The 27,796-nt window shown below is 43.1% G+C and overlaps 1 protein-coding gene across 8 annotated transcripts in view; it reads left to right on the top strand.

Annotated features, from left to right (window-relative positions):
* Positions 1 to 27,796, top strand: part of WIPF1 (WAS/WASL interacting protein family member 1) — a 92,109-nt gene that overhangs the window by 932 nt on the left and 63,381 nt on the right. For 2 of the 8 annotated variants that reach the window (XM_075933662.2, XM_089779766.1), the window contains exons 2-3: positions 24,776 to 24,995; positions 27,144 to 27,253. The exons of 2 other annotated variants lie outside the window; for them this stretch is intronic. The gene's annotated coding sequence lies outside the window, so the exon portion shown is untranslated. Of the gene's footprint in view, positions 1 to 24,775; positions 24,996 to 27,143; positions 27,294 to 27,796 lie in introns of those variants that run through there. 4 more of the 8 variants (XM_075933661.2, XM_075933664.2, XM_075933668.2 and 1 more) reach the window with 3 other exon arrangements.

Raw genomic sequence — 27,796 nt, 5'->3', positions numbered from 1 at the left:
CTCCATAGACTGTGCGCCCTCTTGTTCCCACCCTGTTCTGATTTTTCCTTTCCTTGTGCTCTACTTTCTGCACTCTTTTGGGGTGGGAGGCTGGAAAGTGGAGTTGTCTGTTCCTTCAGTAAGATGTGGGGCCAAATGCTGCCCTTTCTTACACGCCATAATTCTGCCCTGCCCTAAGTAAATAAGATATTGCCAGCTATCCTCAACATGCCTGGTTCTGACAGTGTAAACCCAATGCAACCAGATTAAGCCGCAGAAATGAGGGGATGCCAGGACAAATAAAACTGTTTCCATTTGTGACAACCAAATGGAGATGCTGTTTCTGTACATTGTGCAGATCTTAAGAAAAAGAGGCATACCAACCTTATTAAATGCTTTGATTAGAAGTTAAATGGTATATACTTGATATTTAAATTTGTAATTAAGTTTCAGAGTTAACATGCCATGGAGAAGAAAGGAGCAGCTCACACCTCTTAGAGCTATTGCTGCTTACTTTACTTGCTTTTGTTAGTCAGGCAAAAGTCAATAAATCAGTTTTTGTTCACTTCAGATTCTGAAGTGGTTTTTATTCTTATATTTCTGAATATCATTTGTGTGCTACCAACTGAGCCAATTTGGGGCAGAATTTGGCCCTGTAACTTTAGGTGAAACACACTTGTTCTGCTTTCCAAAACATAGAACTTCTTCTTTTTGTAAATATTGCTTGTGAAGGGGGAATGCATCTAGCAAGAGTCAGGCATGCAGACTTGATGTGCAAGATTCTCCCATAATGCTCTGCCAACATGCTTCTCTTGAGCTCCCCCCACCGCCACTCTCTTTCCATACTTGTCCTTGGCAGAGACAGAAGGCTTTGGAGATCAGGAATTCACTGGAGAACCAAAGTGACTATCAGAGTCCTTGGTAGGCTTTTTGATCCCTCATCTCTAGAAATGGAAGGGCATTGCTAGGCTGAGGTAAACAACAGCCTGCAGGCCCAACTCAGCTTACAGCCTTGTTAAGTCTAGCATGCACTGTGGCTTATGGAAAGAGCATGAGCAGATTTTCTGTGCTTTAACACACCTAGGGAAGGAGTCTGAAAAGTATGGGGGAGGCGGAAATGTGGCTGTTTTAACCTGTTTGCCACATGAGGGGAATGCATGAGAAGGAAGCAGGAACAGAAAGACTGAATGGGTCAGAGGAAAGCTACAGAGGAAAAACAAATATTTTTAAAGGTAAAACCCTCCATCAAAAGCATGGTATGTGTTTACTCTTGTAATGTGGCTGGCTGTTTTTGTCAGTCCCTGTTGTCATTCTTCCATTCCAGACTCCAGCAGCTCTTGCATAGGCAAAATGAAAAAAAAAAACTTTGGGCATATTTACATTACATGTACTAAAGTAGCAGGGCTGCTGCTATGCTGCTACAGTTTGGTAGCATAGACATTCACTATAGCAAGGGAAGGGATTTGTCTGTTACTGAAGTAAATCCACCCCCCCAAAAGGCAGTAGCTAGGTTAACAGCAGAATTATTCATTGACTTAGTGGTTCCTGCACTGAGTTTAGGTTATCTTAAATACATCTCTCAGGGGTGTGAATTTTTCGCATCCCTCAGCACATAAACCGGTCACCTATGTTAGATAGATATATACCAGGCCTTTGTCTCTTTCCCTTCTAGTCTCTTCTGCTGCCTTTCTGCTCATTCTTATAATCTTCTTGTGGAGTTTGTGGGGATGTTGGCCCTTAAAGTGTGTCTATCACATGCATAGGCCCTTAGTTACCACTTAAAACGTTGTCCAGTCTCTCTCCCAATCAGTGAAGACCTAATGTCATAGGAATTGTATGCGAGATGCATTAAGGAAACCTTGTCTTGTTTCCTCAGAATGGAAGCTCTCTGGAGCAAGTTCTGTCTCTGTTTCATTCAATGTCTAGCACAGAGGGCCCCACTCTTGGATTCAGTGGGTCACTTGCCACACCCATAATATATCTGTGTGTATTCCTTTGCAGATGCATGCACCCTGTATAGCTAATTTGAAACTAAGTTTCAAGGTGGTGAGAACCAGCAGTTCTGCAGGCTAGTGGAAGCAAAATGCAGGACAATGTAGCACTTTAAAGACTAACAAGATGGTTTATTAGATGATGAGCTTTCGTGGGCCAGACCCACTTCCTCAGATCAAATAGTGGAAAAAAATAATCACAACCATATACAGGCAGTCCCCAACTTACGCGGATCCGACTTACGTCGGATCCGCACTTACGAACGGAGCTTTCTCGCCCCGGAAGTCGGGGCGAGAAAGCCCCGTTCGTAAGCTGCTCCGGTGCCCCTGGTCTGCTGGAGACCGTCTCCAGCAGACCAGGGGCACCGGGCGGGTTCCCGCGCTTCTGAGGCTTTGCCAGAGCAAAGCCTCAGAAGCGCAGGAACCGCTGCTGCTGCCCCTTGAGACCCGGTGCCTGTGGTCTGCTGGTGCCTGTGGTCCGCTTTGACTGAAGCGGCAGCAGCGGCGGTTCCCCGCGCCTCTGAGGCTTTGCTCTGGCAAAGCCTCAGAGGCGCGGGACCCCCCCCCCCCCGCGGCTGCGGCTTCATTCCGGGTGCCTGTGGTCTGCTGGGGGCCGTCCCCAGCAGACCACAGGCACCCAGACTGGAGCGGCAGCAGCGGCGGCTCCCCGCGCCTCTGAGGCTTTGCTCTGGCAAAGCCTCAGAGGCGCGGGACCCCCCGCAGCTGCGGCTTCAGTCCGGGTGCCTGTGGTCTGCTGGGGGCCGTCCCCAGCAGACCACAGGCACCCAGACTGAAGCCGCAGCCGTGGCGGGGTCCCTCGCCTCTGAGGCTTTGCCAGAGCAAAGCCTCAGAGGCGCGGCACCCCGCTGCCGCTGCGGCTCTGCTCCCCGTGTCCCTGGTCTGCTGGGGGGGGGGGGCGCAGCTAGTGTGCTTTCTCCCCCCCCCCAGCAGACCAGGCTTTTGTTTTGGACTCGGGGCAGAGCAGCTGGGGCGCTGCCGATTGGTCCTGCAGCGCCCGTGGGCACTACTGGACCAATCCGGCAGCACCCCAGCTGCTCTGCCCCAGGTCCTGATTCAGCCGCTGCTGGTCAGTTTCAGCAGCGGCTGAATCAGGACGTCTGGGGCAGAGCAGATGGGGTGCTGCTGGGTTGGTCCAGTAGCACCCCAGCTGCTCTGCCCCAGGCGTCCCCAAGTCAGCTTCTGCTGAAACTGACCAGCGCTGACTACAGGAAGCCCGAGGCAGAGTTGCTCTGCCCCGGGCTTCCTGGAATCAACTGCTGATCAGTTTCAGCAGCAGCTGACTTGGGGACGCCTGGGGTTCTTAAGTTGATTCTGTATGTAAGTCAGAACTGGCGGTCAGTTTCAGCAGTGTCTGAATCTGGACGCCAGTTCCAACTTACATACAGATTCAACTTAAGAACAAACCTACAGTCCCTATCTTGTACGTAACCCGGGGACTGCCTGTATACCCAAGGATACAATTAAAAAAAATGAACACATATGAAAAGGACAAATCACATTTCAGAACAGGAGGAGGATGCAGGGGGGTATTAGTGTGGTACCAACCCTGGTACCTTCCCTTGCAACAAACCCCGTTGCCAGCTTTGTCCGCATATTCATTCTGCTGATACCATTATTGGACCTAACCAAGTGAGTTATAAGATAAAGAACGCGTATTCCTGCGCATCCAGAAATATAATCTATGCTATCATGTGCCGAAAGTGTCCGTCTGCTATGTACATTGGACAAACATCTCAGACACTTCGCCAAAGGATTAACGCCCACAAAACAGATATCAGACAAGATCACAAAGAAAAAACAGTTTCTTGCCATTTTAACCAGAAAGGGGACTCTCTCAATGACTTAACCACCTGCATTCTGCTACAAAGACCTTTTACATCTGCACTTGAAAGGGAATCCTCTGAACTGTCATTCATGTTAAAATTCGACACTCTCCAAAAGGAATGAACAAACACTCAAGCTATCTTACCCATTACCAAGATAGCTTCCCCAATTATCACCTCTAATACCATTAACTCACAAACATCCCACTCTCCCCACCTCTAATATCATCAATTCACAGACACTTACCTTCCTTCCTTCCCCATCCCCCGCATCCCCCTCCTGTTCTGAAATGTGATTTGTCCTTTTCATATGTGTTCATTTTTTTTTTAATTGTATCCTTTGGTATATATGGTTGTGACTATTTTCTTCCACTATTTGATCAGAGGAAGTGGGTCTGGCCCACGAAAGCTCATCATCTAATAAACCATCTTGTTAGTCTTTAAAGTGCTACATTGTCCTGCATTTTGCTTCAGCTACCCCAGACTAACACGGCTACATTTCTATCACTATTCTGCAGGCTAGTGGTGATTTTTCAAAGTCTTTTTTTAATACTGTAGATCCAGCTTACTATTTTCGTTCAATATTTACCATTCTGGTTCATGGGAACTAGAAGCACTTATCTTATCTTGTTGCACTCCAATATTTTAAAACAACTTCAGTGAAAATGAAATGAAACCATTTAAAACAATTTCAGTGAAATGTAATTTGTAACTTTCTGCAGTAACATAGCACTCACTGAATGGCAGCAGGTATCTCTATGCCTCCTTTAAGAATAAAACTCCAAGGGTATATGTCTGCCAACAGAGGCATGTAAAATAGGCTACCCGACATAGTCAATGAAGTGGGGATTTAAATATCCCCGGCTTCATTAAAATAAAAATGGCCGCTGCGCTGTGCCGGCTCAGCTTATCGTCAGCACAGTGCGCAAGTCAAGACGTGGATCGGTCAACAAGGGAAGCCTTTGTTGACCGCTCCCTTACGCCTCGTGAAACGAGGTTTACAGGAGTGGTCAACAAAGGCTTCCCTTGTCGACCAATCCGCATCTTGACTCGCACACTGTGCCGACGATCAGCTGAGCTGATCAGCAGCCATTTGTATTTTAATGAAGCTGGAGATATTTAAATTCCTGCTTCATTGACTATGTTGGGTAGCCTATTTTACGTGCCTCAGTCAGTAGAGGCATGTAGTCTAGACATACCCCAAGGGATTACTCTCCCTTTTTTACCCTCTGAAGTACATAAATCAGGTTCCTGTAACTGCATCTGAACTTTAGTCCTCTCACTTAGTGTAGATACAATGAAAATCTGAACTGTATTGGAAACTAGGTTTTACCTGAAGCACCTATGTGTTCTTCCCTCCTTTTCCCCGCACCTTCCATCTTCACATAAGACAAGAATAAGACCGCAAGTGTAAGATACCAGAGAGTTCAGTCACACATTGATGCTATTCTACCTCTTTGTGAGGGAGACACTCAAACTGCAAGGTTCCTTACCAGTAACTCATGGAATTTCTTACAGCTCCCCATGTTGTTACTGCTTGTAAAAATAGCCAAGCACATTTGGAAGCAGAAAGGATGGTACCTTTTGCCTGGAGGCATAATAAATATCTGCAAGTCTCCTCAAGGAAAAGAGCTCTTTCTTATAGGAGCATACACTACCTCCAGTTATACCAGAGGTAGGGAACCTCAGGGGCCAGATGTGGCCTCCGGCTTGCCTGGATCTGGCCTCTGTTTTAGGTTTTTTTGCTTCTCACTTGTGTGCTGCCCCTGACTGATTTTTTTTCTGTGGGTCAAAGGCCCTCCAATCCAAAAAAGGTTCCCTACTCCTGAATTATGCCAAAATGATGCCCTTTAATTACAACTAAAATTCACTTTTAGTCTTGACTGTGTGGACCTTGGAATTACTAATTGGAAACAATCTGAAAATATTGGAAGAAAACAGAGAGAACCTATGTACAGCTCTTGTGAATGGGGTAACGTGTGTATTCTAAGCCTAGCAGCTGACCGCTGTGAAATGGGAACGATTCTGATTAAAAGTTGGTGTTCTCCCCATTGATTTCTCTTACAATCTTCTAGATAACTTGACAGCCCAGTACAAATTTTAGACACTTTCTCCTTTCTGACTTCATTCCTGCATGTAGAGTTGTTTGGTTGGTGTTGTGTGTTTTTTAAAGCCCTGGATCTGGTGTAATGTGTGTTTGTAAATGGGAATTTGTTCATGCTTTAATTCAAAACTGCAGATGAGCATTGTTGTTAGAAGTTCCCTATTTGGGGCAGAATAGAAGGTGTCTCTGAGTAACAGCTCTTGAAAATATCTATCCTGTTGCCCTAAGTGCTGAGCAAAGTGTTCACATTCTTCTATTTCATATTTCTTCTTTTCAGAAATGATCATGAATCCTCTGTCAATTAAGGGACTTGTACCAGTTACTGAATAGCTTAGGGAAATGCATTATAAAGAACCTAATTTTAATGAAGTTGTCTAGAATCAACTTTGTTCTGCACGTACTGTTGAACAAAAATATGAAATATTGGTGGGTTTTTTTACAGTGGCAATTCCTTTTGCAATATTAGTTTGATGCTCTGAGCTGTAATGTTGACACTATATAGATATGGTAGGGCCACTAGCATGCAGCATAATAGATACAGCCTGTGAAAGCTGCAGAACTATTACAAGAAAGCAGAAGTAAATATATTTTCTTTCTCTGTGGAATTATTAGCAAAGGGCTGGATAGATGTTTTTTACATCTAGATACTTTTTTTCCCAAGAAAACATACAGCAAAATCAGTGTCTGGTCCACAGTATTCCAGTGTTAGGGATTGGATAATTACATAGTGGTGATTATCTCAGCAGCATTTAAAGATAAGAGAATAAAAATTCGTGGCTGTTGAGTTTTAAATAAGATTGGAACTTCTAGAAGATGCTACAGTGCATTTGACGTGACGGAGGAGGAGAGTTGCAAGATGGGGAGACTGACACATACGGGCCTGAAATGACACATACGGGCCTGAAAAAGCTAGTCTCTCAGGACCCAATCCAAATCCCACTGACTTTGGCCCGTGTCAGATTGAATTGGTAAGAGAGAAGGTAGATACTGTGGGAGCAGGTTAAACCAAACCTGAGATATTAATGAAGTTTTAAAAGTAGACTGTTTGGCCCAGCCCTACTAGGAGATGAATGGATACACATAAAATACCTTGACTGTCCTGTTTTATAAACAGTGTCAAATTATGATGCCTGTCTAGAATGTATTTCAGCATTTGCTTCTAATTAAATCCAAATATTAGTTATCTGTAAAAATCCTAATTTTGTAGCTATTTATCCTCCTATTATAAAAATAAAGATTCCTTTTCATTTATTTAAGCTGTTGTGTATATAATACTTGCCACCTTGATTTTTTTTTCTATAGCATGTATACACTGTCCTCCTCTTCTTAGAGCTTGGGTCCTTTGAAGACTGCCCACTGGGCACACACTTGATTATTACATAGAATCATAGAATACTAGACTGGAAGGGACCTCGAGAGGTTGAGTCCAGTCCCCTGCCCCAGTATTGTCTAGATCTTTTTTTTTTTTTAAACTTTCGTTTAGTGCAAACTTTTTAACATCTTTCTAGCCATAAAAAAAGTACAGGACTTCTCCACTAGTGAATTTCAGACTTGACCGGAAAGCAGTGCTATAAGTTAACAAAAGTTCTTACCAGTCTGGAAGGGGGATGGGGCACACCAGCTAAGAAGGGGCATGTGACCCCCACATGTGACTCATGCTCCAGCTTGTAACCTGTGCCCCCAACGCACTTCTTCTCCCTATCCCACATTACCTGGGAGGGAGGTCTGGGGGCAGTAGGGCAGCTGGAAAATCTGCTGGCAGTTATGCTCCTTTTTCCCACTGCATCTGCAGAAGGGAAAGGAGCAGAACTCTCAGTCCTGCCCCCTGTCCCTCCATGGAGCTGTTTGATCTATGTACAGAGCTTGGGAGTGGGGGGGGGGGGTGAGATTGTTCCTTTCTCTGCTGGAAAGGAGCAGAACACCAACTGATTGCCCCTCGGGCTGCCATAGCATGCCCAGGCCCCATCACTGTACACAGAGAGACAGCAGCCAGTGAGGAGCTATGGGTAGCCAGTAGGGAATCTTTCCAATATGCCATACTAGCCAAAACTAACTTGCTGGTATGGTATACTGGCCCACACTGGCCCACCTGCACTAGGAGGGGAGCAATTCTAGTGTTGAGGGGGAGTAATGAGCCCTTTCAGTCTGTGACCCCCTCTTTGCTGAGACTGCCACAGCTAAAGTCTACAGGCCCCAACCAAAATCAGTGTCTATCCCTTGTGGTAGACACTGCACGGTCTCCTAGGAAGACCATCCCTAACTCCAAATCGTCTTCTCTATTTAGGATTCTAGATTTCCAAGGAGGATGGGAGGGGGTAGTGAAGTGCAGAGAAGTGAGGTGATTTCCCACAGCAGGGTTTGTGACAGAGTTGAGAAGGCAACCTGGATCTCTGGACTCCCAGGCTAATGCTTTACTGTATTTGCTAAATTACACTGCTTCTTGCCATAAGACTATCGCCTCCTGCTATTCAACCCCAGTGAACAACAAGAATTATTGGCAAGGGGGAGGAAAGGGGGCAAGACCCTCTCATTCCACTTCACTGATCTTATTTTGATTAATCATCTGTCATTAAAAATAGAGCATGTTTTAAAAGTCATCCAAAGAATCAGGGTTTTTTTAATTCAAGTTTTAAACTCAATAAATCTTTTTAATCTAAAAATTGTTTAGAAGTTAACAGAGCAGCATATTGAAAGGAACCATTTGGGAATTAAGCCTGCAGAGTTAACTGTGTCCCTGTTTCGAATTCCTAATGCTGTGAACAAGGGCCCATTCAGCTCTTTGGTTATAAATTATGCTGAATTGTATCAAGAAGAGAAAAAGTGAATCATAGAGAGACACTTCAACTTAGTGTTTAAATCTGTTGCTTTTGTTTCAGTAGCTCATTTTTTGAGTGATGAGGCAGGATTATACTCTTCCCCTCCTCCCCCCATTTTATTGGCAAAATTATTTGCCTAGAATGTAACTTGTGCAGGTCATCTGCTAATTGTTAGCATCTGTGGAACTCTACTTGGTTACATAAGCATAGCTAAAAAGTCAGTAAAACCTTGCATGGTTCAGATTTGTCCATTTTCTACTTCGTAGTAAGGTTTTGTGACTAACTTGTAATGGATAGCAAAATATTAAGAGGGCAGAAGTAAGAGTTGAAAGCTATGAAGTCCTTTGTCACAGAGATATTATATAATAATGTGTCATTTTATTGTCAATATAAGTGTTATGAATCTCAGATAACATATTGTCTTGCTTTCCTGTAAGGAGGGTTGGGTGTCATGGTTACTCTAACAGCTGAGTCTGCCAGATAAATAAATTAATTGTCTGGATAAGGTTGCTTGGAAGATAAGTATGTCCCCTTAAGCCATACTGCAATGCTAGTGATAAACTGAAGGGCTCATCTTCTGAAAGGTATCACGGATTAGACACACTCAGTGGTTTGACTAGTGCAAGCTGAACAATCTTTTAAGAATCCCTAAATAGGACACGTGTACACTAAAAATCTTGGACTAGAGCAATATCCTTCCATGTGAGAGATCATCCAGGGCTCACTGATCCAAATTGATTTCAAGTCCCAATGTTTATAGTGTTTGTTGTCAGAAACTTCTGTTTACAAGCATCAGGCACTAATTACTGATACCTAAGGGAATACAGCCACTTGAAATCTAATTTTTTCAAATGTGTCAAAATTTAGTTGTAGATCGTGTCCTCTATCTCCCTGCTGACTTTTTACAGACACATTTTCCAGCGTTGTGGTGTTTTTTTCCCTTTTGCTGGCTAACAGACGCACATGGCCAGAGGAGACAGTGGAAATGACTACATGCAAAATGCTGTCAAACATACAAAACAACCTGGAATTATTTTATTTTTTGTAACAGTCCTTGTCAAGGTTGTTCCCCACTCTGACACTTCAAATGCAGGTGGGGGCCTGCAAGAGACTTTAAAATACCCTGACCTTGGGTAGTACTCTGGGGGAAGTACTCTGGGTGAGAACCCAGGAAGATGCACTTGGAAATGTTTTTTCCTGTTGGGTACCCCCAAGCTCTTTAATCCTCCTTCAGGAGAGAGCTTGAAAACAAACTGCAATCTTCTTAATAGCTGATCTTTCAGTCTCCGGCATGTACACACAGAACCTTCTGCCTTCTGGGACACGAATCAGATCATAGTTTTAAAAAGGTGATTTTATTAAGAAAGTAAAGACAACATACTTGGTAAAGCATACTTGGTGGTTAGGTATTATTGAGCAACTGAAAAAGCAGATTAAAGCACAGATAATTGTTTCCCTGGGATTTAGTTTAAAAGTTACTGTGTATGGGGTAAGGATGTTAAATATCGAGTAATTTACTAGTTGAGTAGTCCATGGAATTTCCATGGACTACTCAATAGGCACTTCCACATTCCTCCTTTGGAATGTGGAAGAATGTGGAACTCCACATGCAGCCCGGGACCAGCGGGAAGTCCTGCTGTCTCCAGGCTTCAGGGGGGGCGCGCCAGCTTTGAAAAGTACAAGAGTTCCCAGCTCTTGTGTATTTCAAAGCGGAAGCGCTTCCATGGAGCCTGGGGTCAACAGGGGACTCAGTTCCCCACTGACCCCAGGCTCCATGTTGCGCTGCTGCTTTGAAATGCATCAGCGGCGTTTCAAAGGGGCAGCGCCGCACAGAGCCTGAGCTCAGCACTGCCCCTTTGAAACACCTCAACTCAGTATGGGTTTGGCCACACTGTTCAGCCACACTCAGTTCGCCACACTGAGCTCGGTATGTGTTCTGTGCAGCACTGCTGCTTTGAAGTACTCTCTCCCCCCCCCTCCCTTGCTGCCTCTATCTGATAGAGGCAGCAGGGTGGAGGGGGGGGCAAATTGACTAGTCAACTCGACTGTCAGATAAGCATTTGCTTATTGGATAGTCGACTAGTCCTTAACATCCTTAGTACAGGGAGGTACATGGGCTCAGCATAGAGTTCAACCAAACCCCAAAATAAAGAAAATAACCTGATCACGTCTGTCTAGCCTTGTTCTACTCACATCTGTTGTTCCAAGGTTTAGTCCTTCCTAAGCATGGATATCACTGGAAATTCCATGCCTTGTTCCTGGCTCGGGCCATCTCTCCCAGCTCTTGGTGTGAAGTCTCACACAGACTGCAGCAGGCAGATTGCTGTTTCAATTCAAATCTCACACTGTCTTCTGACTCCCTGCCAACACTTCTGGAGAGTCTCAGAGACCCACTGTCTCTGGGTTTAACCCTTATAGGCAATTTGGTTGACTGAATGGCTGGAATGTCCAGGAAAGGGTAGCATCCCTCTCATTCATCATATTTCTCTTAGGTGTTAGTTGTAACAATTGAAAGTATTTCAAAGAAATGTGTCTTCAGTTGGATGCCCCTTTTAAAATTGCATCTTCTGCACTAATAGCTTAGAACTGGGCTCTGGTTTCACACTAAGCCCTGGTCTACACTAGGGAGTTATTTCAAAATAACAAGTGGAGTGTCGACAGTACCAAGCCCGTTATTTCAAAATAACCAGCCCCTTATTTCAAAATGACTCCTGCTTTCTACGAGGAATAACGCTTATTTTGAAATAGTGATAATGTAGACTATTATCTGCTGCTATTTTGAAATAACTACTCCTCAGAGTCATTCACTGGTAATTCCTCCCCAGTGCATCCACATTAAGAGAGCCTGCTTGGGAATAATTTCAAGGCTTCCCTGTAGTAGATTTTCAGGAGTTGTTATTTTGAAATAATTTCCTAGTATATACATGCTCTCAGGAGACTAGAACTTTTGCCCTGTTAAGCCCTATAAAACCAGCAGATCCAACTACCTGAGATTTTCCCTGCTTAGGGAATACTCTGGGTAGTGCAGTGCCTTTGTGGTGACTCCTACACAACTGCCCTACATTCACTGATGAAGATGTGGTAGTGGGGGAAAGGGGCCATGGTTAGGACATTCCTGGACCCTGGTAAACTGCAGCTGCTAGAATGGCCTTTCAGAGCCATGAGAAGCTGGATGTAAATTGGAGCAGCTTGTTGCCCGCTTCTGGTCTTGTACCAAGTGAAATGTGCATGAGCTGAAGATCTGAGCAAGGACCTTGGCATCCATAACCTGTTAACTTGAATCCACCTGATGATACTTTTTCAGCTCCCATGAGAGTGGAGAAGAGTTCATTCAAAGCCATAGCTGTGTGGCTTCTAATGAGAACTTCCCATGAGTGCTGGAATATCCTTCCTTTTTGTGGGTAACCCAACCTGAAGTGTAGCAAGTTTCACATCTGGTGTCTGCTTTCTTTAATTGAACAAGGTGTGAGAGAAGAGAATGACCCTCTCTTCTTCCTCCTTTTGCTAAAAAAAAAAAAAAATCCCCAGTCCCCAGCTGAGAAGTTTAGAAAAAGCTAGTAGTAGCCTGTTGTGATCACTGTCATTTTGGCAATCTGACAGCCACATTGCACAAACAACATTAGTTCTGGTATTTTACTTTTTTTTGATAACTTGATTTCACAACCTGAATGTTTTTGTAATTGTTTGGATGTAATTTCCTAGTTTTTGTTTAAGACTGGAAAAAAGTCACATAAAATGTATTGATTCTCACATGCTTCAACGTCGCATCCATGAACTTCTGCCACTTAGCGAGTAAATGATAACTGTTGTAAGTTATCCTGTGTAGGGATGTAAATGGTTAACCAATTGAAGTTATTTGGTAGGGGCTGGAGCAGCTCCCCGCAGGGTCCACTGGATAGCCAGAGTAGCCCCTGTCCTTGGCAGGCCCGGCCCTGACCCCGAGCCACAGGTTACATGCTAAGCTTTTATACTGTAGAGCCCGCAGCAAGTGTAACCACCAAAACAACTAGCGGTTACACAGTTACATTTTTAAATGCCTTTTTACAGCCCTAATCCTGTATGTGGGCAGCCACTAGAGGGAGCTATGTGCTACTTTTTTCCATAATGGGTTTCACAGATGGTTGTTGATAGGGGAGGTAGGATGAGATTCAAGAATCCTGAGTTCTGCTCTGAAAAGGAAGAGTATCTAGTAGTTACTGACTCTATTGCTCACCCTCCCCTCCCCAACTCCAGTCCATGTCCCAATTTCTTTCAGTCCACCTCTTCACCTTTATGCATTTCAGCTTCCTCTTCCTGTTTCTCACTGCTTGGACATCAGCAGGGGAAGCTTTGAGGCATGGGTGAGAGAGTCTCCCTGCTTTCAGTCCCTTTCCCCAGCACCGTAGCGGCCCCTCGCAATTGCATGGGAAAATCAGTCCAGAACAGTAGGGACAGGAGCATGTTCAGTGTAGACTGAATCTTCAGCCACCAAACTCTGGCAAGTCTTTACTGAGCCTGAGTTCACCAAATTTGGGCCAGTTTGCACAGGGATGGCAAAAGCACATCTCTGATGTTAGGGTGATTTCTCCCTGCCAAATTACAAGCTGTTGTTCGAAAGCATGGAAATGCTCTAATCTTGCAGTGAAATGATGGTAAGGGTATTGTGATGTGAGCTAAACCAATGTATTTTTCCCAGGACAAGGCCAAGAAAATGGCTGAACCCCTTTGGACAAACTATTGCTTTAAAAAAAAAGCCATTGTGAAGCATGGATGGAAAATTTCAACTGAAATGATAGGTTGGCCAAGTTATAAGCAACTGAAAACAGGATCATATAATGGGAAGTGTCAGGCAATGTTAACCATAGACATCTCTACCTGTATCACAAAACCTTAAAAATGACCTGGAACTGTGTAGCCAGGCTAGCTTGTCTATAATTCCATGTTCTCATTGTTGTTACATTCATGTTCTCTCTCTATTGTTTCTTACAGTCACTTGATCCAACCTAATTTAAGACAAGAAACAAGCTCTGTGGGGCAGGGGCTAGTTATATTATAGGGCTCTGATTTAAAAATGTTGCAAGTTCCCTAAAAATGGGGAGGGCAGTGCTTGGACTGAAGAGGAAGGTCAACTACCCCACTGTTGTGGGGAACTAGAATGTGAAGTGTTCCATGACTGACGAACAGCACAAGATGACTGAAAATTTCCTTTTTTATTCATCTAAATTGAGAAATTGCATGGTAGAACATCTGCGATCTCACAGGTGCATGGCAGAAGAAAAGCTGCTGCTGTATGTCATTGTGAAGGCAAGTCAAAGCCCTGGCTACAATAAGGGATGTTAACGATCGAGTAATAGAATAGTGGACTAACTGCATGAATTCTTAGCAGTTAGTTGACTATTCCATTGTCCCTGGGGCGGGGCCGGCAGCCGGTGCACTTTGGCCTAACTCCTGGGGAGCTCCCTGCCACCCCGTGCTGCTGCCTCTGTATCAGAGGCAGCGCAGGGTGCTGGGGGGAGCTGGTCTGCAAGGGGAGCCAATTTAAAAACCAGCTCCCTGAGCAGACTGGGCCTCTCCTGAGCCTGAATGTGGCGAATGTCTTTCTCCTTGTCAATCAGGGGGCCACATCAGTAAGGGTGGCTTGGTTGGTTTGTTTTGCTTGTCACTTTTGTGTGTGGCCCCTGACTGTGGTTTGTTTTTTCTCCCTTTCCCCCCCTCCGTGGGTCAGAGGCCCCTGACCCTAAAAAGGCTCCCCTCCCCTGCTTTAAATGTTTATTTAATATGAAATCAAATTAAAAGAAAATTAATACTTCATCTGTCATAGCTGGGAGAGTTGCACACCTGCCACCAAGTAGCGAATTTGGCTAATAAAACCTTTTATTGGCGATTATACACAAGATGGAGAGGATCCAACTTGACTTTGAACCCTGGTGTATCAGTAAGGATGCAAGTTAGAAGATGTGCCTAGCACATCCAGCAAAGCGATTACGTGCATACTTACTTTTAAACATATAAGAAACCCTAGGGACTGCAAGCTGAGCTCAAACTATGTAGAGTTGATTTAAAAAAAACATGGAGCCCCCCACAGCCCAAATACGTCCACAATTCCATTTTTCAAAACCGAGTAAGAGCATTTTAAATAAATAAACCAACTGATGCGTTATGTTGCCTCTTACTGTTCAGACAGAGGTTTTGAGTTTTGACTTGAATGCCTCTGGTATCATCTAAAGAGAATGTCCTTTTCATATAACACTAGTATTCAAATTAGATCTTTAAGACCATCATATTAATCAGCATAGACACCAGTTCATGGTGGATCAAGCCCTAACCATTACCTCATCTTTCCCAAAAAACATGTCAGTGTTTTCAGGAAAGTAAGTTTGAATAAGCTAAAAAATAGCAACAAAACCAAAATACCAAAACCCAGTGGGGAGAGGTGCACCGCGGCTCTGGCCCCAGGAGCAGCCTCACCACAGCCCGGCTCTGGCAGCTGCCAGCCGGGCTGCATGATGTTCCACTGGAGCTGGGACCAGAGCTGTGGTGAGGCTGTTCCAGTAGGGACGGCCTCATGGTGCCCTGGCTCCAGCGGGAGCACAACAGGGGGCAGCTGCCCACCACCTAGCCCCGTCAGCTGAGCCGCCGGCATTCTGCTAAGCTTGAACGCACCACCACTGCTCACCTTCCAGCAAGAAAATGAGTGGTGAGTGCTGCTGGGTGGCTCTGCAAACGAGGTGGGCGGGCCTAGAATGCTACGTGTACAGGTGCACCAAGGCTCACTGCAGATGGGGGCTGCTGCGGGAGCAGCCTCTGTCTATAGCCAGTCTGGGCCACTGATAGACACAGGAGGGGCAGGCAGCATCGTGGCGGCATTGCTGTGGGGGGCTGGCTTTTAAGCTGGCTCACCCGACTACCAGCTCCTGCTTCCCTACCCCTTGCTGCTACTGATACAGTTGATAAGGCCTAGGCTTATCGGTTAATTGACTAGTCGACTACTCGTTCACATCTCTAGCTAGAATATTGTAGGCAAATTCACAATATCTTGATTACAGATTCTCATCTTTTATGAGAGGCATTGATGACCTTTTTCAGTAGGAATGATGCAAGACAATGCCAGTCTTAAACAGAAACATCTCTTTTGGCCAAGATCTCTTTTCATTGTCAAGGGTGCGGCTAATTGGAGACCACAAATTATGGGGTAATAATACTCTGAACTTCTATAATGTACCATCTTACGACTTCAAAGCACTAATTAGAGTTTGGTTTTACATCCATTTCAGACCCTCCACCGTGAGGCATGAAGGAAGCAAATACAAGTGAAATGGGGAGGAAAAGCCCTGAAAGGGGGTTGGGAGCCCAACACAACAACCCCTTCTCCTCCACTCCATAAACAATCTGTGGATCCCCTAATGCCTGTTGTGGATGACTCTCTGGCTTGGCAGGACCAAGGAGAAGTCATTCTATGCAGCATGATCCCCTCAGAAACTGGCAGATGTGCCTGCAGTAACACTGAATATTGGTAGATGTGACTAACTCCTGTTCTACTCTGACCCATGGAAAAGGTGCTGCAGGGAGATAATAGCAGCAGGATAGGTCCAAGCAAGGCTCTCCCTGCCTCTGCAGATACTTTGGGTTTGGAGGCTTTTTTCTTTGGGGTGTTCTTCAACACAGAGATCCTCCTTTGGAAGATCTGGGTACCCAGCTTACTATTACATCCCTTCAGTGGAAAGAGCATATTACTCCATGTGGATGTGTCTGCACTATGGGATAAGGACAAATTAAGATACGCAACTTCAGTTACGTTAATTGTGTTGCTGAAGTTGAAGTACCTTAACTCGGCTTTTGGCGCTGCCTACGCTGCAGGAAGTTGAAGGGAGAACACTCTTCCTTTGACCTCACTTACTCCTTGTGGAAGCAGGATGACCGACATCAACTGGAGCGCCCCTCTCAGTTCAAATTAGCGTGTCTTCACTAGACCCGCTAATTCAAACCCTGGAAGATCGACAGCAGCAGCTTCGATCTTCTCTATAGTGTAGACATACCTTAAGGCTACATCTACACTACGAGTTTTCTCAGCAGATAATATGCTGAGGGACTCATTTGCGTGAGTCGCGATCTCATTTGCATATTTTCTGCTGATCCATTTTTGCGCAAAAACAAGCAGTGTGGACATTTTCTTTTTGCACAAAAAACCCTTTTTCCGCAAGATCCTTATGCCCCCAAAAAGGTTTACCGATCTTGTGGGAAAAGGGAGTTTTGCGCAAAAAGAAAACGTCCACGCTGCTTGTTTTTGCACAAAAACCCCAGCGCAAAAATGGATCGGCGGAAAATATGCAAATGAGATTGCGACTCATGCAAATGAGTCCCTCATTAGCATTTTTTTGCCGAGAAAACTCGTAGTATAGATGTAGCCTCCGTGTCCAGCCAACTCTGCTGGCTGATGTATTGAAGGACCATGGCCTTCCCTTTGGGAAGTCTGGAAGTGCAGGGTCAGGGACTGCAGGCAGCTGCTGCACAGCATGGAAAGCACAAAGCCTTTTTCCCTTCCCTTCTCCTTTTTCATGCATGGGGCAACCACAGTAAACCCTGTTTTATATGTATTACAATTAGCACTTATGATCCGTCTCTCCAGAAAATTCTTTGGGAATAAAAGAACTTGTATTCCTGGTGTGTGTGGGGGGTGGAAGAGGAGGCTGTTTCTATTTTAATTTGTACTTCTTGAAGAGATGGATAGGATGAATTTGTGTCCCCTCATGTGCACCAAGCAAGCATCTTTTATTGTCGAGTGTTTGGAATGTAGTTCTGAGAAGTTTCTGTCCTGGATATGCTGGGAGAAGCTGCTTTTCCTTATGTGTTTGATGCAGTAGCCCCTATGGGCTCAATCCTTTATTCTTTCTGCATGTTAAATTCCCCTGGAATTCCCTCTGACCTCCCTGCATACAACTACTGGAGGGCCAGGTGACAGGCCCTTCATCCTTCGTTGCTTGACACTTTGTGCCACAGTAAAACACATCAATGCTGATTCTCAGAAGTTTGTGTAGCTCAGGTATTCTGTATGGCATAATGTCAGCTATAAAATGAGAGGGCTTTGTTGTTGAAAGCGTAGTTACGCAGGGAGTAATGTGTTTTTGGGAGCATCAAACACAAATGAGCAGTCAAGTTTCAAAATTAGTGTTTACAATGGCAATTCCATGTAGAAGTTTTTAAAAATGCAACTTATTTAGCTGGGAGAATAGTAATTATCCAAAGTTAAATAAAATCAAGGAATTAACATATAAGTAGGCTTAGCCGAATTCAGTTGTATTTCTTTTCATGAATTCAGCAGTTAATATAGATCAGTGTTTCTCAAAGTGGTGTGCAAAACCACTTTGAGAAACCCACTTTCGTGGCCTGGCCCACGCTGCTTCCTGCGGTTGCCATTGGCTGCAAACAGTGAACTGAAGCGAATGGGAGCCATGAGGCTCCATGGCTCCAGTAAGTAAATGCACCGAAGCGGCCAGTTCATAGGTTTTGCAAAGTGGTTTCACGGACCACTTTGAGAAACACCAATTAACATATGTTTCAGTTTCCTGGCTGAACTGCCTGTTATTACCTGTGGTGGCTCCTTGTGGTACTGGGTCCTTGCAGGTACAAAATATGGGGAAGGTCGCAGTCCTGGTGGGGCTGAGCAGAAACCCCAGCCAGGACTGGGAGGAGGACAAACTGCTGTTCAGAGGTTCCTGCAAAGGGACAGCTCCTTACTCAGTTTACAGATGAGTTGAGCCATGGCAGTAGAGTTGCGAAGGGCTCCCTGCTTGTCTCCAGGCTGGAATACTGAGTCTCTGTGGCTGCACTGTATGGGAGGGCTGCACTCAATGAGTGCTATGAATGGATATTGTTTTCATGTGTTTCTTCATGTCCAGTGAAATCACTGTTGACCAATCACAAATTTAAATTGAATACTGCCAAGCCTACATGCAATCCTGAGGAGATAGAAACATACTAACAGCTGGTTTTGCTCATTTCTCTGCTGGTACGAACAGGAAAATGGATGAAGCGACATTATAATCTCCTGCAGCATGCAATGCTTGGGGGCGTGCCCACAATACCTACAGCATGCCTGCCAAAGCGCACCATACTCATTCCTTAAGGAATCTGATCCATAGAAAACTCAGACAACGAGGGAGATAGGGTTGGCACAGGAAGAACCTCTGTAAAATGATTGAGTCTTGCACCCTAGTGCCATTTCCACTCCCGTGGGCACCCTAAGTTTATAAAGGAGAGAAGAGGTTTAGCACTACCTCCTAGCTGGTAGCCTATTCTCAGTGCTCTTGGTTTGCTTCCCTGAAGACTGTTCTGTACTCATAATCTTAGTTAAGCTGAATTTTGGAAATTGGATTGTACAATATTTTTATTCCATGATAAATAACCTAAGAGAAGTCTTCAAACAGCCTAGCTACAAAATATACGGTGACAAGACTCCTCACTGCCCCAAGATAACAGTGTTGGAGCACATATTCATCTGCTCAAGCGCTCGTTCAATTCTTTCCTTCTCCACTGAGGACCTAGCCTTCTACTGTTTATTTTTTCATCTCTGAATAATCAGATGCTTATTGTCTTTCACCCTTGGCTTCATTCTTCCATGGAACTCCTGCTGACTACACTGGTGTCAGATTGCTTGATGCCAGAACACCAGATAGCTGCATTATCTTTCAGTCTTAGGCTGCATTTTCAAGGGTCCCTCTTACTGGCCAAATTCACTATGGGTTCCTGTCTGTCCAGCCCACCACAGCCCCCAGCTATTGTGAGTCACTGTTTATTTCTAACAGATATTTAGATAATTATTAATACTCCCCACACTTCTCTGTTAAGATAATGAGGCTGTTCCTAAAACTTGTCAAGTTTGGTTCTCTGAAAATTGGGTGATGAGATAGATTTGGAGCCAGGCTCTGATAAGGGGCAATGAACCTTTCACTTCTAAATTAGCAGTTTGAATCTTAGCCAGGCTGGTCTTAACTGAACATGGCTGCCATTTCCTAGCTTTTGGTTGCTCTTTGGGAGATGAGAGAGAAGGTGAGTACGCTTGTCTCTCCTCTTGGACAAGCGTCTGTTTGGTGAGAGAAATGAGTGAGTTCATGGGCGTCTATTTCTAGTGGGACAAATGTCTGCATCAGAAGAGATACTAGTTAGCTTTCACGTTGAAATGCATGAGGTGGTCAAGGAATGAATCCGCAGAAGCCTAACCCCCTTCCCTTAGCCTAAGCAAGAAAACCTTTCAGGACGGGTCAGATGCTCACTGGGCATAGTAATCTGAGTAAACTTGTAGGGATGTTGCCTGTGTTACATCCCTAGGGTGTGAGTGGCATTTCAGTGACACATAGGCCCTGAGACTGCCCTCTAAAATGGAGCACATCAGTTTCCAAGGCTAATTAATAAGAATTTTAAAAAAGCTAATGGAAACATATTAGAACCTTAAATTCTTCACTAAGCCAAAACTCCTGTTCATGTGAAATTGCTGGTAAATTTTCCAAAAAAAGCAGAGATGCACATCACTACTTTATTAGCAGTGAGATTCTGAGTTTTATGTAGATTAGGTGTCCAATTGCTGTGGAATATACCTATGTGGTATATTTACCTATGTGGAAAATCCTAAAATAGGTTTACACTGTGTGTACATGTTGTAAATTAAGAGTTGTTAATAGTTTGTCTGTAATTAGTAATGACTAAACTCCACAAGAACAGAATTAATATTTGAAACTATTACACATTCAGACTAGAAATAATGCTCAAATTACAAATTTCCCTCTACCGGAACAATTTTAGCTAAGGATGTGGTAGAATCTCTATTTTTTTGATTTAGGGATTTCAACACTCTCTCTCTGTTTGGTTCAAGCAGAAGTTATGGCATTGAAACAGAAATTAATTGGGGAAATTCTGTGGCCTGTGTGACACAGGAAGGTGACAAGGTGTGTGGTTACCAATGTTTTTACTTAACCTCAAGTGCATTCTCTTCTTTTTTGCCACTCACACCAGCTCCAAATTGATAGGCCAGTGTCTTTCTCAGATGATCAATAATATTTCTTCTGATCTTAAAAGCTCTAAATTTTAACAGTGTGTCAAGTAAAAAAAACAAACAACCAAGCTGGACTCAAATATGAATGTAAAATTTTGTGATTCAAACATTTGGGAAAGAGAAATATGTTACTCTGTTCTAGCAGAGTTGAGGGTCTCATCTGAGGTCAATGGGAGTTCTGATTTTTTTTTCCTAAGGAATGCTGTATCCAATTATACAAGCTACAGAAACTCTTGATACCAGAAAGCATATCTATGATACGGTATGAACAACCTTTAGAACTCCGAATTGCTGCTGCTGAATTAAACTTCTGCTTTTTAATATCACCATCACCACAATCTAATGGGAATGCAGTCAAAAGGATGAGTAGCCAGCAGACATGCCATTAACAACTCAATAATCTAGAAAAGTGTTGGAGGTATTCTGCTGTAATACCTTCTGCGAAGCATGGGACAAATTCTGATTTTACTTCCAGGGATTTTATACTAGTGGCTATAATGAATACAATTGTAATTAGACCCCTGATTTGCACTGGAATAAATGAGAGAAGTGTAAGGCCCTCTGTAGTAAAAATGGCCATTTTTTAGGGGGGAAGGGAAGTGGGGAAGGATTGAAATAACCAGAAATGATTTTTTTTAAATGCTGCTCTGTCATTATCAGTCTTATTCTGTATCCAAGTGCAGTAGACTTAGAAATCATGTACTGTGTGGATACAGACAGACACCAATACAATTCATCATAACAAGTCCTTTTTCTGATTCCTGATATTAGGCTAAAATTGGAGTCCTCTAATCCAACAGGACTTTTTGTTTTTGTTTTTTTTTGGGGGGGGGGGGGGGGGAGGAGCCAGACTACTATTTGCCAGTTTAGCAATTATTACTCACTATATGTAGAAAAGCTAACTAGTTTCTTGATCTTTTGATGGTACCAAGCAAAGATTTAGCTGTATGACTATGCATCCTGTAGCTAGAACAGTGGACAGAAACTAAAAAACTTAGTCTCTTCTTTGCATGTGCCTCTAGTTGTAACAGTAGGCATAGACCTCTAAAGAGCTTGAACTTTGTTGGAAAATATTCAAAATTCATTTATTTGAATCTTTTCAAAGGCTCTCCACACACTAGGTTTTGAGGCAAGACTCCTTTTTCTTCTGTTTTCCCACAAGTCAGAAATGATATGAGAACAGCGAGTGTTTTGTGTGTGTGTGTGTGTGTGCGCGGTGTTTCAGTTCTTCCAAATGATAACTGGAAAGGTGAGTTCAACTCAAAACTTTTGGTTCTCAAAGATTTGCTTGAAGTCCTTTTTTGACTCGGATCACTTATCAGTCATACTTTTTAAGGAACAGGAAAATGTTCTTATATTTGTTAAAGGGAGCCTCTCTGACATCCAGTAAATATTTAAATCTCACTACAAAGTCCCGCTGATGCCAACAGGACACCTAGCCCTATATCACACATGCTCTAGTTCACCCCACTACCAAACTCCTACTGTTTACTAATCTGCAGCCCCCATCTGTGCTGATAATGAGCAAGAGGATGGAAACAGCAGGGATTATAAACTGTTGAGAAGTCCCAGTTTCCATGCCTGAACCTCTTTCAGCATCTATTGCCTACCACACTCCTGCTTTGACATTTGAACACCTCTTCTTCAGTGTCCCAATACCAAAAGAATTGGAAGATTATTATTTTTAAAATATTCAGTATTAAGAGAACCTGTCCTTAAAATATATGTAGATATGTTAGCATTTGAGTGTTCAAGCAAAGCAGTATGTTAAGTAGTTACAGTTGGTATTTGGTTAAAGAATGGAGGTAGGAGGTTATTTAGCCCCTAATATAAAATTGTCCTTTTAAAAAACTCGTAACAGGGTCATTGTAAAGGGTTTTTTAAATATGAAAAATGGTTTATTTAAAAAATAGTTTTAAGTTCTATATAATGGCTTTGTAAGCACTGAAACAATATAATCAGTGAGTCAGATACCAATCCCAGCTTGCTTCAGACAAGAGGATGAGATGAAATAAGATGAAATCAACAAATAGTGTTGTATCTATCTGTCTATGGTTCTTTACTTGTTAGCAGTTGCACATGCTGTAGTGATCCTACATTCATGTATGTCTTGCTTGTTAAAGTTCAGGACCAGTACAAACTCTTACCCAGTAACGTTGGTGCAATGGCTTTTTGCGCAGTTATGGCTCTGAGGGGAACATTAGATATAGAAAATATCTCACAATATTTTAGTAATCAGTGTGTGTGCGCAGACTGCCAGATTTAGTTAAGTATATGTGAATTTCCACATCTCCGATATGTGGTCCAACTCTCTACGGCGGGCACTAGCTCTGGCACGGTTGCCACAAATTGACTTTTGGGCTGTGCATTCTCCATTTGTGTATATTGTCCAATATACTGGCAAGTATTTTCATAAACTCTGCTCTTTTCAAGTAAGAAGCCTCAAACATTCCATGGTTTTTGTTCTGCTCTCTGAAACCATCTGGGACAACAAACGTCATTTATAAATTATGATAGCCATGTGTACTAGCATCTTACAAAAGCATGTATGCTTGCGTGAATAAAAGATGGTACTGTACGTAGTACTGGTAGATACTCTGAAGTTTGTTAGCATGATCTTTGACCCAAAGGTTCAATTGTTTAAGTGTGCAGGTGTGGCAAAATCTCATAATATGACATTACAACAACAATTCTCAGTGGTACATTACATTACTCTTTTCTAGATCTATACCCCCACTCCATTCACTCCTAGTAAGGGTGCTCTGTTTTTTTTTTCTTCAATTGTAAGTTACTGTTGCATATTGTAGTGATATCAGCGAGGGAAGGATCAGGACCAATTCTAAAAATCTGCCCTTTCATATAACTTACTGTCTAGTTATTGCATATATCACCCCTTCATTGGTTATATGGCTGCACACCGGGAGGAACTTAGGCTATGTCTAGACTGCAAGCCTCTTTCGAAAGAGGCTCTTTCGAAAGATACTTTCGAAAGAGCCTCTTTCGAAAGAGAGCGTCTAGACTGCACGTGGAACTTTCGAAAGAGCAAGCCGCTTTTTCGAAAGAAAGCACCCAGTGAGTCTGGATGCTCTCTTTCGAAGAAGCCCTATTTACATTCAAGAACGCCTTCTTTCGAAAGAAGCACTTTCGAAAGAAGGCGTTCTTCCTCGTGAAATAAGGTTTACCGCCGTCGAAAGAAAAGCCGCGTTCTTTCGATTTAATTTCGAAAGAACGCGGCTGCAGTCTAGACGCAGGTGAAGTTTTTTCGGAAAAAGGCTACTTTTCCCGAAAAAACCCCTGAGTCTGGACACAGCCTTAGGTATTGACTCCTGCCCTCAAAAAAAGGAATGGCTTTGTTTCACTGTGTGTATAGGACACACCACATTAGGAGGTGAGCCAGTCATTCGTAATGAATATATTGGGTTACACCCCCTGCCAGAGACAGCAGTGCTCCCAGATCTACCAGAGTACAGCCCCCCTATGGCTGGCATGGATGGACAATATGATAGAAGAGAAAAACGAGTTTGTCCATGGGAGGTGGACATAAAGACCTTCGGGTGCACATTTCCATCCTTATTTTGGAGATGTCAGAGCAGCTACAGTGGAGACTCCAAGCACCCACAAACCCAGAAGATCCAGCTAAGTGGGAGGTGTTGTAAATTTCCCTGATAGTACAAGAATGGCCTAGCTAGAGCTCCACCACCACCTCAGGACAAGGAAGGTAATGCTGGAGTACTGCCGCACTCTGATTATCTCTTGTTTGTGGCAGCTCCTTGGGAACAACTATGGCCAGGCATAATTTTAAAGCAGCACTGAGGCTGCTCTAAGTTACTTGGAAGACAACCTGTCCCCTAAGTGTACAGAGCGTCCTATGCCCCCTTCACCCCCATCTGCACCAAGCCAAGACCTGGAACAACTGAGGATCTAGCTTTCTATTTCTAACTAGCAGTTCCTATATTAAATGTGCCATTGTAAATGTTGCCTTTTTCGTGTAATAAAAAAATCTCCACTTTTATCAGCAGTGACTGTTACTCCTGAAAAACTTCTAAAGGATCGGTTTAAGCAGAAGATGAGTACAATGGAGCAGTGTGTTGTGAACAAACATAGAGCAAGTTCCTGAACTCTTCAACTTCCCTTCATTCCTCTAGTGCTGAGGCATACAGAGCAGAATGTTTGCATGCTCAGAGAAAGATTATTCTAACTGAAAGCATTTCACAGTGCTCTAAATTGTCTTCTAATGTAAGTAATACTATGGCCCTTATTTCCTCATTTGGGCCCAAATTTTCAATGGTGGAGGCAGCAAGGATGTCTGCAAACATAGGGTTGTGCATGCATGCACACAGTGTGAGCACAGGCACTTGCAGGTGCATGCACAAACAGGCACTTGTAGATCCAAAATGGGAATTACATGCACAAGTACCCAGTTTGCATGCAGGTGCTTAGTTTACACACAGACTGACACACACAGAGTTGTGCCCTCCTAATATTAATCTCTTTGTTTTCTTGGAGGATTGTTTACCTAACATCCAGCACCCAAATTTTCTTAAGTTTTGAATTGGTATTGCTGTCCCGATTGGTATAAATTGTTGTGGGGGAAGATGAATTCATAAAGCACTTCCCCCATTCCAATCTTGGGCAATCCTTCCTAGTGATAAGAGCATAGGGCTAGGAGGCAGGTCTGTTTGCCAGTTACTCACTTTATGACATGAGGCAAGTTACTTAACTTTCTCTTCCTCCATTTTTTTACCCATCCGAAACATGGATTAATACTTGCCAATTTGAGGAAAAGTGTTTTGAAGTGTTCAGATGAAAGACTTATTGTGAAAATATGTGGACACAGCACCCACCTCATGAGGACAGGTGGTACAAAGTGGAAGGAGAAATGCAATAGCTTTTCCAGGAACTGGGGAGCCCTATAATTTCGTAGATGCATGTTGCCTTTCATATTTCAGAGATCTTGGGGAAGACAGAATAGATCGGATAAGAAATCAGTCTATATTGTTGCCCCTTTTAGCCTGGGGCCTTGTGTGATGGTTTCTATTCAGGGGAGAAATTGATTAATTGAGTCATCTATTTTTTTGATGCATTCTTGTTAACTTGCACACAATTGTCTGTTTTCCCTGAACACAGAAACAAATGGGAAGCAGTTTCCTCATCCAGAAATCCAAATCTTCCTTCTCTGCAAGTAATATGCTCAAAGCTCATTCTGAGGGCTTTCTGCCAAGCCTCACTCCCATTGCTTCTCTTTCTGCACACTTGCTTTCTGTTTTTTTTAAACATACATGGAGGCACACAGAAGCAAACCAGTGCCCTACCCCCTGCATTTTCAGTCAGGAAACCCTTCAGTCTATGTGGCTTAGTTTCTACTGAAGTCTTGCCATGGTGGCACTTACCTTTAGCTGTGGCTTCTATTGTTTCATTTATCACAAAACAAAAAATTAATTATTCCTTCAGTGTGCTTTTTAAAAAAAGGCTGTTTAGGGCACCCATCGTTTCTCACCAGGTCTGTGATTGTTGGCCACCATTAACATCTTTCAGCATTACAATATTTTGTTTCTCCTTTTTCCATGTCTTTTTAGTCCATTTGTAATGGCAGCTTCCTATAATTCTTTTTCCTTACAATATCTTGGTGTGTCCTTTCATGGTGCCACTGAGGACTGAAATGCTCATCCAAAATCCACTGCTCAGGTCTCCATTCCTGACTTCAAATCACTGCTGAAAATACATTTCAAAAGCACTATCTAATGAGTAACCGTGTAATCATATTCATAATTTTCACCAACCCTCTCCTACCTAGTTTATGTTCTGTTCCTGCGTGTTTGTCAAGTCCGTCATTGGATGGAGTTACTTGGCATGTACACTACAGTAAATGAAAAGAGTGTTTGTCTTCAAAGCACTTTATAAGCATTAAAGAATTGCTCCTGAGAACATCTCTGAGAAATAAGTACATTGTGTCAATGATGTGTACGTTTTTGTACTGACTACTATTTTTCCACAAAACAAATTTTTAGTACATTTTTCCTCTATGCAAAATCGATACTTTGAACCTAGTACTATTCTGAAAAGCCTGTGAGCAATATATTCAGACTGAAATTTCATACCCATGCGCCACAGCATCAGTGCCTAATTGGTGCCTGATGAGGCCATTCATGCTTCCTTTAAAAAAAAAAAAAAAAAAAGCCAGCTAATTATATTGTCATTCACAGTGCAGCATTAATATAAGTGAGCATCAGATAGTGATCCCTTTAGTCGTCTGAGATCAGCCCCAAAAGGAATGTATTGGTGCCTTCCTGGCTATGCAGAAATGTATGAATTGTTTCTTAACACAGCAGTTACAGTGTGTTTGTGGTTCTTTATATGCTTCTAACCAGTATGCTTCTTAACAAGGTGTGGTGAGGAAGTGGTGATGTCACATGCAGCTCTTACAGGAAACAAGCAACAAGATTATTTAGGGGAACTTGAGAATTTGGTGATTTCCAACGGATTAAACACCACAGGTTAGTCTTTCTGAAATGTCTGTTTCTACTCGCTCTCAAGGTACATTTTTAAAGATCCCTTTTAATAGTTATTTGATTCGGAAGGCTTTAGTAGAAGACTTGGGTTGGTAGCTGTTTGTAAGTGTGAGCTATTACAGGAGCAAACTCGGAGGCATTACTATGAGCATGGAAAGAGCATTTAGCATGGCTTGTTGCACTGGGATGGTGTACAGGTGAATTGTTTAAAAATATTTATTTATTCAGATTTACACTGACGACACTTACTGGCTTTTTTTTGTGAAGGGCCTTTGTGGATTCTTTAGTGAACAAATGAATCAGTTTTATAAAACTAATGTTCAGCTACTAATAAATACAGGATAGTGTTTTTTAAAAAGTGGGTAGAAGTTGTCAGCTAGTGTAGGAAATGTTGATAGTAAGAAAAGAAAATGTACATTTCCTTCTTTTAGCACACACAACAAGAATTTATTCACTTAGTACAGGATTCTTATTTTCCCTTCTGTCCATTCTGCTCTTCTCCTGTATCCACTCTAGATTTCCTATGAA

The sequence above is a fragment of the Pelodiscus sinensis genome, chromosome 7, assembly GCF_052426305.1.
Source record: "Pelodiscus sinensis isolate ZL-2025 chromosome 7, ASM5242630v1, whole genome shotgun sequence".
In the NCBI taxonomy this organism is placed as follows: domain Eukaryota; kingdom Metazoa; phylum Chordata; order Testudines; family Trionychidae; genus Pelodiscus; species Pelodiscus sinensis.
This window is presented reverse-complemented; position numbering and strand designations above follow the sequence as displayed.